Source organism: Lathyrus oleraceus, chromosome 4, assembly GCF_024323335.1.
Source record: "Lathyrus oleraceus cultivar Zhongwan6 chromosome 4, CAAS_Psat_ZW6_1.0, whole genome shotgun sequence".
Classification (NCBI taxonomy): domain Eukaryota; kingdom Viridiplantae; phylum Streptophyta; class Magnoliopsida; order Fabales; family Fabaceae; genus Lathyrus; species Lathyrus oleraceus.
Genome location: NC_066582.1, coordinates 216598003 through 216608829, shown reverse-complemented (window position 1 = coordinate 216608829; position 10827 = coordinate 216598003).

Here is a 10827-nt window from a genome sequence, read left to right as displayed (position 1 = left end):
AGAAGAGAAATACCTTAAAGGTGACGGTAACGATGGAGAAGAAAGTGAACAGTGACGGTGGAAGAGGTTAACGCAGTGAACGTGAACGGTGAGGGAGGGAGAACGAACGGCGACGATGACGGTGAGGGAGGGAGAACGAACGGAGGACGAGAGTAATCGCAGTAGAGAGTAATCGCAGTTGAGAGAAAACCCAGTTACGTAAACGAAATAGCTTATAGAGAGGGAAAATAAAGAGACATGCAGTATATGTTATAATTTTAATGTTTACTAAAGGGGACCTTAGAGGGCGCTTTTTTAAAAAAAGCGCCCTCTAAAGGGGGCCTAAGAGGGCGCTTCTGAAAGCGCTCTCTAAGGCTTTCCAAAAGCGCCTTCTAAACTGGAAATGTACATGGACTTAGAGAGCGCTTTTTCAAAAGCGCCCTCTAAGGGTAACCTTAGAGGGCGCTTTCACAAAAGCGCCCTCTATTGTTGTCCCTCCATTTTTTTTTTGGCTTCACTTTAGAGGGCGCTTAGTTACAAAAGCGCCCTCTAAAGGGGGCCTAAGAGGGCGCTTCTAAAAGCGCTCTCTAAGGCTTTCCAAAAAGCGCCTTATAAACTGGAAATGTACATGGACATAGAGAGCGCTTTTTTAGAAGCGCCCTCTAAGGTTACCCTTAGAGGGCGCTTTCAATAAAGCGTCCTCTATTGGTGTCCCTCCATTTCCTCATTATTTTTTCGCTTCACTTTAGAGTGCGCTTTGTTACAAAAGCGCCCTCTAAAGTGCGCTGTCTATTCCAATAGTATGCTCCTTATTTTTTCTCTTTACTTTAGAGTGCGCTTTTGTAATAAAGCGCCCTCTAAGGGGCGCTGTCTATTCCAGTTTTTGGCGTAGTGAATGCAAAGCTTTTTATTTCATTTTATATTATTTTACAATTTACTTTCATTTATCTTTTAACTTCATTGCCATTTTACGCTTACTTTAGAAAATTCTAGGCTTTTTAACTTCGTCGAAATTACCTTTCACACTATTTTTCTCAGCTATTTCGACTAAGTCGAAATCCTTCACGTATTTACACAAAACTATAAACAAAAGCTTTTAGCACTATTTCATAGGATTCTCTAGTTGATCCAGTAAGTAACCTTCAATAAGAGACTAACGATTGTTTACCAAATTTCTCAATAAACAACTGGTCATTGAGGCTACGAAGTACTGCTCTCTTTGAGTGTGGTAATCCAAAGAGTGTGAGTGTTGTATATAAACTACTTTTGGATATGATCTTAAGCAACTTAAAAGTTTAAGGTATACTAGAACAATTTCTCCTAGTTAAGGCAGAGCAACATGGTGCAAACCTCGAGCATATGGGTCAAACCCTCATTCTAAAGGCAATATTCCAATTGCATCTAAGTTTGTTGACCACTGCATCCCTGAGGTATTGTCTTCTTTGGGTGTGGAAACTCGTTACAACTTTGTCTTTTTGAAAAGACATCTCGTTAGGTTGAGGAGATTATGTGTGTGTGTGTGTGTGCGTGTGTGTGTGTGTGTGTGTGTGTGTGATTATATGTCTGTGCGTGTGAGTGTGTGTGTGTGTGTGTGTGTTGTATATAAACTACCATTGTCTTTGATTCTTAAGCAACACGAGGCTTTAAGGTGTTCTGAACAGTTGTCCTTCAGTCGAGGCTAAGGGGCGGGGTGCAAACTCTAAACCATGTGGGTATGACCCCTCCTTCTAGCGTAATGTTCAGATTGACCTTGATTTTGTTGATCAATGCAACATTGAGATATTTTTCGCTTTGTGTGTAGAAACCATACATGGGTGTCTCTTAAAAAATGTTCCATCTTAGATTCAAGAGTATTGTTATATATAAATTATCATTGCCATTGATTTCCAAACAATATTAAAATTTAAGGTATGTTAAAATAGTGTTTAAATTAGTCATTATTAGTTTTTAAAAAATAAAACAATAAGGGTCACTTGCCTCAATTACTCCTATATACATATGTGCCTAACAAGGAGTGAAAAAAACCATAACATATTGCTTGCAGCGCATGCTTAGAGGAACTAAACGAGAGAAAAAAACTTACTACCTCCATCTAAAAAAAAACTTACTATTTTATTAAAAAGTATTTATGTTTATTTTTCTATCATACTCATTACTATGTATCATAATAATAAACATTGAATTGGATCGGTCAGCTGGGAACTGGATATGCATCAGGTCTAAAACAGCCTCAAAACAACCTTGCAAGAAAATTAGCAAAAGGCGGACCAAATCGAGAAAGGGAATTTCTTAATGCACCTTATATATTACTTAGACACCACGTGAAAATAGTAAAATGTCCCCATATTTCGAAGACGCATCTTCGTAAGCACCAAATTCTGATTTAACGTTAAAATATTTCGGAGATGCATCTCCAGAAGGCATTGGAGCTTAAATCATTCCAGAACCCTTCTCCTTCCTCATTTCTAAAAAAAAAATCAAAACTTTAGCAAACTCTCAAAAAAAAAATCATCAACCAAGTCCAAAATCAAACAATCTAGCTCAAAGGATCTTCAATTAACATCAAAGTCATCAGAGACATCATCCAACACTGAATCAAAGTCTAAATTTGTAAGTCTTTTATTTTGATAATTTTTTTGAGTTTTTGTGTAAATGAGTAGAAATGATAATTTAGGTAAGAAATGGGTAGGAAATGCAAGAATGTTAGTTTATACATACTGTAAAACATGTTTGTTTGTTGTATATCACCACCAAACCATTTTTTTAGGTTTGCATGTTTGCATTTCTGCCACTGAAAGACCCGAAGAGTTGCAAAAAATCATGGAGATTTAGTTTCCCAGTAACCGGAAATGCAACTTCGGAAATTCTCGGCTTTTTTTATTATTTTCTTGCTTGTAGTGTTACTTGTACTAATTGTCTGGTTTAGTTATAGACATTATGGTTGATAAACACGATATAATGGGGCACACGAGGATTGTACAATCTGCATTAGTGCAGCGGGAGAAAAGTCAGGTTTCAAAGGCTCATGTTCACATATTCATGCGTCAGAGGTACCTCAGACACCAATGGTACCATAGGCATCAGTGCCACCTCCGACGGATGATGCTTCTAAGCCAGTGCCACCTCCAGTTGTTGTTGCTTCTGAGCCGGTTCCACCTTTGGATGGTGAGGCTGGTGAGGATGATGGGTCAGATCCACCTCATGCATTTGGAGGAGGCCATGTAGAGTTGTCACTACTTCCTTTATACCCAGACCATTCTGCCAAACATATTTGGAACGAAGGGGTAACATTAGTTGGATTCGTTCTTTTTAATTTACGTTAATTAATATCTTACAAGTTTCTGAAATTGATTTATTTTTCTGCAGGATCGTGATCCGTTGAAGATTATTAACCACTGGCGGAAGATTACTAGCTTACCTCGGCTAAATCAGGAGTGGTTTCAGGCAGATTTGTCCCTATCTGGGATGAAGGACTTGTACATGACCGATTATATTACGATCAACCACGAGATGCTTAATCCACTCGTGGAGATATGGCACACCGAGACCTCTTCATTTCATCTCCCGCTTGGTGAGATGTTTATCACACTCGACGATGTGTCGTGTTTTCTGCTTCTTCCGATCAGAGGAAAACTTCTAGACCATTGGAGTATTAGCAAAGACGAGGCACTCAAGTTGATGGTAGATTATTTAGGAGTTGACCCAGAGGTTGCAATGACGGAGATGGAAATAACCATAGGGGATCGTGCTAGGTTTGAATTCTTGAAAAAAGGTATATACATATGAGCTCCTTATATAAGAGCAGGCTATATGTGATAACGAGCAGGTGGGGATCCATAGAGCATATGCTATGAGAGCATACTTGCTATATTTGGTTGACACTGCAATTTTTATGGATAATAGTGCCACTTATATAGATGTCGTATACCCACGAGACTTCAAGGGGATCCATGAGTACAACTGGGTGGAATTTCTTTGGTCTACTTGTACTCGAAGTTATCAAAGGGTTGTAAGTGGAAGACGAAGCATACCACATGAAGCATTAGACTACTGACAGTAATATTTATTGGTCTTTTAATGTTTATGTGTCATTTTCATTTTATCTTTGCAACTTTATTACTGATGATTCGTGTGTTCTAACACTTTGTAGGCTTGGATCCTCTTGTACTTCTCGCGCATCTCTGGTTGGGAAGGTGTACCGAATTACACTGAGGATACGCCTTGTGCTTCTACATTTTCCTGGCACAAAGGGAACTAAATGACAAATTCATTCAGAGTGCATCTTGACCATTTGGTTTCCGAGGACATGTACTTCAACAGCTATGTTGATCATCGTGAGAGGTGGCTATTTGATGACATAATGTTATACTCTGGATGGTTGGCTTACATATCATATGTCAATGTTCCTCATCTTCCTGAGTGCATGATGCGGAAGTTCGGCTACACTCAGACCATTCCCATACACCCTATTATCTTTGCTCATCCTTCTTTGACACGTAGGCAAATGAATGTCATGTTTGATGATTATCTTAATCATCTGGTACAGGATGAGGCACGAAGTATAATTGCTAAGAGTGAATAGAGCTACGTCGACGGGTACATTAGGTGATTCTTCAGGGTGTCACAATTTTATATGCTTCTCCAGGAGATCCATCGAGGCTATCTCATCAGGAGATACTATAGGAGGATCATGCACAATTAGATCATGCTCATGATGTGTTTTCTAGATGTCATCGCATAGTGGCGATTGTGCATGCAGGCATTTAAAGAGGTATCTTCCATGATTGGTCCAAGGGTTTAAGAGGTATCTTTCCAACAAAGGATCCGACTGCATCTCGCATCAACGTTGTCTCTGAAACAACGTCGGGTAATGGTAGACGGGCGTCCGTATCTAATACGAGGTCAACCGAAACTTTCATAAATCCCACCGGGAGGGGATTATGGTGAAGTAATTCACCCGAAGTATTGTGCACTTTTCCCTTGCCAACCATGCGATAAGTTGGTGACGATAGATACAGCTGACAAGGTGAAATGCCCTAAACCAATAATAAATGTTATTGTTAACTTGTATATGTGTCAAGTAAAAAAGTGCTATTTTAATTTCATAATAACATATATAATTACCTCGGGAAATTTCGGTTGATGATTGATACTAGCTCGGTCACTAGTATCTTTTGCCTCGGAAGCGCACCTTTCCTCTCTATACCTTTCATTCTCGTTTTGCAGTTGGAGTACTTGTGCCCTTAACTCCGCCAAGGTCTCCATCACCTCTTTGTTGGTAGGATTTTTTTTTTTTTTTTTATAAAATGACGACGGAGTCACACCAAAACCCTTACCCCTCACACGACCGGAATACTCAGGAACATTTAGTACTCGACTAAGTACGCTCCTGCAATCCTGGACCTCGGTTGAAGGGGTTTGGGATAAAGTCTCCTGAAATATTATTAGAGGAGATTAAAAATGAATTATATGTCTAACAAAATTTTCGATATAATTAAAGAAATAATGTTACATATACTTACACATTCGTCATAAACATTTTGGACCGCTTCAACGACAGCCCCATCCTTCCCAACCCGAGCAGCCTTCCATAATACGTGGTCCGGAAGAGATGTTGCGTCACTTTTCTCCTCGGCTAGCTACACATTGAATTAGATTATAAGATCATCAATTATAACATATTGTGACAATGTATAAGCTCATAGCATTTGAATATACTCACAATTCTTTGTTGTAACCGTGCATAACCCGTACGCCCTTTTTTGTACGGATACGCGGGTTTTGATGCCCTTTTCCTATTTATGTCGCTTATTTCCTGGATAAAAAAGTTTAAGGCATATTAGAACCAAGTAACTTAACAATTGTATAATACCATAATTAATAGACATTACATGGAATTTTTCGTTTCTTCGTTTGGCGACAAAGTTATCCCATTCATCGGCTGAAATAATCTCGGCATACTTCATTGGCCGTTCTCCTTCAACAAATTTTCCTTCCTCATCCTTGAGAAATTTGTTGCACAAAAAGGATCGAAATCCTCGGAGTCTTTTTCCGGCCAATTGAATACAATATTTTTGCCGGCTTTCATCGATGTGAAAGGATCTCTAAAAAACATACAAATGGAGTGTGTTATTATAAAGTAATATTATAACAATATATGGTTAACAAATAGTCAACAAAAAAAACATATAACAATATATGGTAAGTACCTGTATCTCCGACCATATTTTTTCCTTGCCAACCTTCAAGTCCGGACTTCTCCAATTATCACATGTAATCGGAATATGTTGGCGAACAAGGAAACCAATGTAACTTGCCAACATTGAACCGTTAGGCTCAATTAGTTGGTCTTCAGCACTCCAATGTACTTCAAATTTTACACCCTTGTCTCTTGCACGAATGATTGACTTCATAACAGTCAATCCTCGTTTGATTTCTTTTTCAACATTATTACGTGATTCATTCGCGGCATGGGTATCGTCTTGGTTAGCCATTTTATCTGTAATATAGAAATGATTCAATAAGACCCAAGTAAGACAATGATTCAATACGTGAACACATTTACTGCATGCACAAACTTACTGCATACACATTTACTCACACACACCTACTGCATGCAAAAGACCAATGCAAACTTATGGTGTTTGGAACATGAACAAACTTGCATCCATAATCATCAAACTTCCAAGCACAAGCTCAAACACACTTCAAATATATCAGTTTTCAATCAGAAATAAAAAACTCAGTTTGCCCTAAACAACATTAATCAACATAATGCACAAAATGAAAAACTAAGTTTAGAAAATGCCCTAATCAAACACATGAAGAAAGTGAACGGTAACGATGGAGAAGAGAAATACCTTAAAGGTGACGGTAACGATGGAGAAGAAAGTGAACAGTGACGGTGGAAGAGGTTAACGCAGTGAACGTGAACGGTGAGGGAGGGAGAACGAACGGCGACGATGACGGTGAGGGAGGGAGAACGAACGGAGGACGAGAGTAATCGCAGTAGAGAGTAATCGCAGTTGAGAGAAAACCCAGTTACGTAAACGAAATAGCTTATAGAGAGGGAAAATAAAGAGACATGCAGTATATGTTATAATTTTAATGTTTACTAAAGGGGACCTTAGAGGGCGCTTTTTTAAAAAAAGCGCCCTCTAAAGGGGGCCTAAGAGGGCGCTTCTGAAAGCGCTCTCTAAGGCTTTCCAAAAGCGCCTTCTAAACTGGAAATGTACATGGACTTAGAGAGCGCTTTTTCAAAAGCGCCCTCTAAGGGTAACCTTAGAGGGCGCTTTCACAAAAGCGCCCTCTATTGTTGTCCCTCCATTTTTTTTTTGGCTTCACTTTAGAGGGCGCTTAGTTACAAAAGCGCCCTCTAAAGGGGGCCTAAGAGGGCGCTTCTAAAAGCGCTCTCTAAGGCTTTCCAAAAAGCGCCTTATAAACTGGAAATGTACATGGACATAGAGAGCGCTTTTTTAGAAGCGCCCTCTAAGGTTACCCTTAGAGGGCGCTTTCAATAAAGCGTCCTCTATTGGTGTCCCTCCATTTCCTCATTATTTTTTCGCTTCACTTTAGAGTGCGCTTTGTTACAAAAGCGCCCTCTAAAGTGCGCTGTCTATTCCAATAGTATGCTCCTTATTTTTTCTCTTTACTTTAGAGTGCGCTTTTGTAATAAAGCGCCCTCTAAGGGGCGCTGTCTATTCCAGTTTTTGGCGTAGTGAATGCAAAGCTTTTTATTTCATTTTATATTATTTTACAATTTACTTTCATTTATCTTTTAACTTCATTGCCATTTTACGCTTACTTTAGAAAATTCTAGGCTTTTTAACTTCGTCGAAATTACCTTTCACACTATTTTTCTCAGCTATTTCGACTAAGTCGAAATCCTTCACGTATTTACACAAAACTATAAACAAAAGCTTTTAGCACTATTTCATAGGATTCTCTAGTTGATCCAGTAAGTAACCTTCAATAAGAGACTAACGATTGTTTACCAAATTTCTCAATAAACAACTGGTCATTGAGGCTACGAAGTACTGCTCTCTTTGAGTGTGGTAATCCAAAGAGTGTGAGTGTTGTATATAAACTACTTTTGGATATGATCTTAAGCAACTTAAAAGTTTAAGGTATACTAGAACAATTTCTCCTAGTTAAGGCAGAGCAACATGGTGCAAACCTCGAGCATATGGGTCAAACCCTCATTCTAAAGGCAATATTCCAATTGCATCTAAGTTTGTTGACCACTGCATCCCTGAGGTATTGTCTTCTTTGGGTGTGGAAACTCGTTACAACTTTGTCTTTTTGAAAAGACATCTCGTTAGGTTGAGGAGATTATGTGTGTGTGTGTGTGTGCGTGTGTGTGTGTGTGTGTGTGTGTGTGATTATATGTCTGTGCGTGTGAGTGTGTGTGTGTGTGTGTGTGTTGTATATAAACTACCATTGTCTTTGATTCTTAAGCAACACGAGGCTTTAAGGTGTTCTGAACAGTTGTCCTTCAGTCGAGGCTAAGGGGCGGGGTGCAAACTCTAAACCATGTGGGTATGACCCCTCCTTCTAGCGTAATGTTCAGATTGACCTTGATTTTGTTGATCAATGCAACATTGAGATATTTTTCGCTTTGTGTGTAGAAACCATACATGGGTGTCTCTTAAAAAATGTTCCATCTTAGATTCAAGAGTATTGTTATATATAAATTATCATTGCCATTGATTTCCAAACAATATTAAAATTTAAGGTATGTTAAAATAGTGTTTAAATTAGTCATTATTAGTTTTTAAAAAATAAAACAATAAGGGTCACTTGCCTCAATTACTCCTATATACATATGTGCCTAACAAGGAGTGAAAAAAACCATAACATATTGCTTGCAGCGCATGCTTAGAGGAACTAAACGAGAGAAAAAAACTTACTACCTCCATCTAAAAAAAAACTTACTATTTTATTAAAAAGTATTTATGTTTATTTTTCTATCATACTCATTACTATGTATCATAATAATAAACATTGAATTGGATCGGTCAGCTGGGAACTGGATATGCATCAGGTCTAAAACAGCCTCAAAACAACCTTGCAAGAAAATTAGCAAAAGGCGGACCAAATCGAGAAAGGGAATTTCTTAATGCACCTTATATATTACTTAGACACCACGTGAAAATAGTAAAATGTCCCCATATTTCGAAGACGCATCTTCGTAAGCACCAAATTCTGATTTAACGTTAAAATATTTCGGAGATGCATCTCCAGAAGGCATTGGAGCTTAAATCATTCCAGAACCCTTCTCCTTCCTCATTTCTAAAAAAAAAATCAAAACTTTAGCAAACTCTCAAAAAAAAAATCATCAACCAAGTCCAAAATCAAACAATCTAGCTCAAAGGATCTTCAATTAACATCAAAGTCATCAGAGACATCATCCAACACTGAATCAAAGTCTAAATTTGTAAGTCTTTTATTTTGATAATTTTTTTGAGTTTTTGTGTAAATGAGTAGAAATGATAATTTAGGTAAGAAATGGGTAGGAAATGCAAGAATGTTAGTTTATACATACTGTAAAACATGTTTGTTTGTTGTATATCACCACCAAACCATTTTTTTAGGTTTGCATGTTTGCATTTCTGCCACTGAAAGACCCGAAGAGTTGCAAAAAATCATGGAGATTTAGTTTCCCAGTAACCGGAAATGCAACTTCGGAAATTCTCGGCTTTTTTTATTATTTTCTTGCTTGTAGTGTTACTTGTACTAATTGTCTGGTTTAGTTATAGACATTATGGTTGATAAACACGATATAATGGGGCACACGAGGATTGTACAATCTGCATTAGTGCAGCGGGAGAAAAGTCAGGTTTCAAAGGCTCATGTTCACATATTCATGCGTCAGAGGTACCTCAGACACCAATGGTACCATAGGCATCAGTGCCACCTCCGACGGATGATGCTTCTAAGCCAGTGCCACCTCCAGTTGTTGTTGCTTCTGAGCCGGTTCCACCTTTGGATGGTGAGGCTGGTGAGGATGATGGGTCAGATCCACCTCATGCATTTGGAGGAGGCCATGTAGAGTTGTCACTACTTCCTTTATACCCAGACCATTCTGCCAAACATATTTGGAACGAAGGGGTAACATTAGTTGGATTCGTTCTTTTTAATTTACGTTAATTAATATCTTACAAGTTTCTGAAATTGATTTATTTTTCTGCAGGATCGTGATCCGTTGAAGATTATTAACCACTGGCGGAAGATTACTAGCTTACCTCGGCTAAATCAGGAGTGGTTTCAGGCAGATTTGTCCCTATCTGGGATGAAGGACTTGTACATGACCGATTATATTACGATCAACCACGAGATGCTTAATCCACTCGTGGAGATATGGCACACCGAGACCTCTTCATTTCATCTCCCGCTTGGTGAGATGTTTATCACACTCGACGATGTGTCGTGTTTTCTGCTTCTTCCGATCAGAGGAAAACTTCTAGACCATTGGAGTATTAGCAAAGACGAGGCACTCAAGTTGATGGTAGATTATTTAGGAGTTGACCCAGAGGTTGCAATGACGGAGATGGAAATAACCATAGGGGATCGTGCTAGGTTTGAATTCTTGAAAAAAGGTATATACATATGAGCTCCTTATATAAGAGCAGGCTATATGTGATAACGAGCAGGTGGGGATCCATAGAGCATATGCTATGAGAGCATACTTGCTATATTTGGTTGACACTGCAATTTTTATGGATAATAGTGCCACTTATATAGATGTCGTATACCCACGAGACTTCAAGGGGATCCATGAGTACAACTGGGTGGAATTTCTTTGGTCTACTTGTACTCGAAGTTATCAAAGGGTTGTAAGTGGAAGAC